Below are 4187 nucleotides of genomic sequence, written 5' to 3'. Positions count from 1 at the left end.
TTAGTCTATCTTCTATGCTACACACATAAACTACAACATTCATAACACTATTAGAATACGAAAAATTAAATATAATAAAACAAAAAAATATCCATTACAATAAAGCTCCATCTATCGAGTGTCGTTAGGTACTACCCGTTTAAGTACTGTAGCGAGCAGCGGATGCGCCATTCCAAGTTTACCATTAGTGTTGGCTAAATGTGAATAAAAAAACCGCAAGTAAAGGAAACAATTTATTTACGTTGTTACATGTAAAAAGCACAAGGAAAATAATATTATCAAGAGATATTAACAATTTGAACATCATATCATCATACGAAAATATTACATTTTGCGAGATTTAAATACATTCAAAATTCGACTTTTAATAAATTTAAATATATGTCTTAAGATACAATTTTCATATTTACATTTCCCAATTCACATTCACATTCAAATGACAGAATAGAAAGAATACTAATATATTATATACCAGACATCACCACAGGTAGTCCTTGCAAGCAAAAAAAAACAATTAATATAATATAAATAATGGTTTAATAATTAGAATTTATCTAAATAAGGTCAGTTTCTTCGCATATAATTGAAAGTTTATTAAACATTTATTGAGTCTGAAGCTCATATTTACATTTTTATAATACAGTAACATTAGCAGTTTATTATGAACAAATTGGTCAGAAAATTAATTACAAATATAGCCGACATCAAAATGAAGTAGGCTATTGTAGTACGAAACGAAAACAAAAAATAATTAAATGGTGTGGAGTATGGTTTTGTTGGCAGTTAGACCATCGCACTGTTGGGCAGACGAGATCCTTGCAATTAAAATTGTTATGGCTGCTGCATTAGCTGCCTGGCGGCTTCATGCTGAAATTTGAATAAAATTTTTTTGTTAAAAACAAATTCATAAATGCATATATTTTAAGTTTTTGTCAACCGACTTCAAAAAAGTAAGAGATGATCAATTCGACAGTACGTTTTTTTTCGTGTTTCTTACAACGTCACTGTGTAGACCGATTTATCAAGATTGGTTACCATCAATATAATATATATAGTATGATGATCGTCGGAAATATATCACTATTTTGAGATTTTAGTGATTAGTGAATGGAAGGTTCTTGAAATATCTGATAGTTCTTTTTTGAAGAGGATAATTATAAAAAAAATATCGAAAGAGCTTTTAATTTTTTGTAAACAGTAACAAATGAGATTACCTTTTATAGTTTAGTCAATTATCATAGTATTTAGTAGAAGTATTATAAAGTAGACTTTTTCGTGTCTCCTGCTGACATACATAATATATATCATATGAATAATGTAGCTAATCAAGCCTTGTTGTAGATTATGCATTATGCATATGAATTCAAAACATACATAACAATGAATGTATTTTATTCTATTGAAATTAAAGCCTTTTTTATTGTTATCCTTTATACCAACAGAATGGTTGTAATAAATATTATAATATTGCCAACTTACTTGTGATATGGTGTGGTTTCTTTCATTACATTAAATGATTCTCTTGTCAAATCTGTATCTTCTCAAATCCATATATTTTATATTTATTGCCTATTGCCACATCGAAGTTGAATCTGAAAAGCCTGATAAATATAAATTACCATTATTATTATCATTATATAAATATATTTATTTATATATTGCAAAAAATTATTGTGTTCGAGGGCGAAGAACATAATTAATTAACAGTAGAAAACGCGGCCCTAACGGCCGAAACTTGGCATGAAGATGGAGCTGAACGTGGGAAATAACAATCCATACTTTTTAATGCGAAGAAAATACTCCTTGCCATGACGCGGGCGAAAAGCTAAGTTACCCATAAACCGGGGATCGGCCTGAAGCGTCGAACCTTGAATATAGTCGATATTAATAAGAAAACACACATAAGCATTAAGTATTGTCGGTTACTATAACACAAAACAGAATAATGAATACATGCATAACATAATTGTACAAAATGGCGATTAGCGATCAACACGACTCCTTTCCGCGCAATTTGACTTATAAAATTGCTGAATATCAGCTTACCTGAAGATCATGAATTTAGCACGGACTATGCAAGAGGTTAGAGGAAGAAGGGCATAATTAATTAAAAGAAACTCAACAGTGGCCACGCACGCCATTGCAGCACCTACGTTGTCGTTGCTATTGTGAAACATGATTAGAACATGCAGTCTCGTGAAATCTCGAAATTACCGCTACTGAAAGTTATACATGAAAGGCATTATTATTAGATGTAATATTAAGCATAATATAATAATTATAGTCATCCTTCACTTCAATTGCATCATGTCAACAAAAACAAAAATTTATTTAAACATTATAATATAATTTTATATAGTTGTATATGACATGAAAGTATTACTAAATAAAATAAATTAAACTTCATATCTGTATGCAAGAACAAAATTTAGGAAATAACCGATACAAAATTCTCTATTTAGAATAATACACAAAACAGCAACTTATTTCAATTGCAAGTAATCATCGAACGAAACATGATGCACCTAATGAAATTATGTGGGACAAAGAAAGATCGTTCAAAATTAATTAAAAACGTAAGTATCGTATTAAATTTGTCAAGTAAGTATGGGTATACATTTTTTTTTTTCAATTTAAACTGAAAACACAATGCTTTTGTAATTGTTATTGATATTCAATATTAGGATGAAGTACACTACATAAATTAATTAATATACATTACAACCAAGTGTAATTGCACTATTACTCACTCCGTGAACAGGTCAAACGGTAATGAAAGAGAAATGGCGCTGGCGCTGTAAGCAATGTCCATCACCAAAATCACCGGAAGTAAAAATCACTAATGAATTACAAACATTGTTGACAACATATATGTTTTGAGTACACATAGACAGCTTGAAATATAAAATTTCAAATGTTTTTTTTTTATGAAGTTAAATACCATTTAATTGAATAAATTAATAAGTAATACTATTATTCAAGAGAAGTTGATAGGAACTTCCGAAACTCCTCCCACAAAATAATTGATACAAAATTATCTCCTTTTCTGTCTTCAATCAGATAAATAGCTACATTGTATCGTATAATTATTATTGCATTAATATGCACACAATTATTGATGCACTTGTGAATACATGTGATCAAAACATTTTTAATTAATCACTAAACGACTTCGAGTAGTGACCCGCGTTTTATGTGCAATCCAAAAACTTTAAATCAAATGAGCACTCTTTAAAACGATATTGACGATTACGTTATTTATCAATGAGTCAAAATTACTAAAAAATTAAACATTATGGTTTAGTAGTAAACATAACCTCTCTTATAATACGATAATGTAATATAATAAAACATTTTTAATAATTACATAAGTTAAAAATAGAAGTCAGCGCATTATTTATTATCATAATTATTTGTTTCTTATCATACTCTTGTGAAATTTTTCATAAATATCTAAAAAAAGAGATATTCTCAATTGTAGATTGTAATTTTAATTATCACTTTTTTATTTCGGTAAGCGATAAGGAATAGGGAAGGCTTTTGGTTAAATTTAAATTAAATATAATAATTTAAATTGGATCAATATTTGTATGATTACATAAGAAATACTATAGTCTTGTAAAATTCTCTCGTTTGAGACGAAAAATTATATTTTCAATAAAATTGACCCAAAATTCTCAGTACGTCAAATTGTCAATGTCATAAATTAATAAACATTAAACAATATTGTTATGTCATTGTTATGTTTTTTTTTTAGTTATGACTGTTGAGAAAATTAATTTAAAATGAATTTATTCTTTAAAAATGTCGTTCACTAATATTATGTAACAGGAAAATGAGTATTTCAAGAGATTTTTTAAGTGTGCACGATATTTTTAAGTTGATTCCAATAAGTAAAAAAATCAAGGAGCTCTTCATATTTCTTGTATAATATTCAAATGAAGAATACAGTCTACGACACACGCTGTGAATAAGCAAGTGAAAACTAATAAAAACAGAAAGTATCAATGGGAAAGAACAAAAGTTGGACTCATTTGAAAGGAATTCCCCAGGGAAATATATAATGTAATACTTCAAATTGTGAAATGATCCTCCCAGAAATGTATCCCAAATGACTTATTTGTGAATGAAAATTTAGCATTATAAAAATGATGAAATTATTACCTAATAATCATTGTTTCATTTTA

General features: G+C 28.1%; 1 long non-coding RNA gene across 1 annotated transcript; it reads right to left on the bottom strand.

The window, feature by feature from the left end:
• Nucleotides 1-378: 378 nt before the first annotated feature.
• On the bottom strand, nucleotides 379-1638 carry LOC119839402. Its single transcript, XR_005288251.1, has 2 exons — nucleotides 1480-1638; nucleotides 379-867 (listed from the first exon to the last, which is right to left on the bottom strand). It is a non-coding gene; the product is annotated as an uncharacterized LOC119839402 (long non-coding RNA).
• Between the last annotated feature and the right edge of the window lie 2549 nt (nucleotides 1639-4187).

The sequence above is a fragment of the Zerene cesonia genome, unplaced genomic scaffold (assembly GCF_012273895.1).
Source record: "Zerene cesonia ecotype Mississippi unplaced genomic scaffold, Zerene_cesonia_1.1 Zces_u032, whole genome shotgun sequence".
In the NCBI taxonomy this organism is placed as follows: Eukaryota; Metazoa; Arthropoda; class Insecta; order Lepidoptera; family Pieridae; genus Zerene; species Zerene cesonia.
This window is presented reverse-complemented; position numbering and strand designations above follow the sequence as displayed.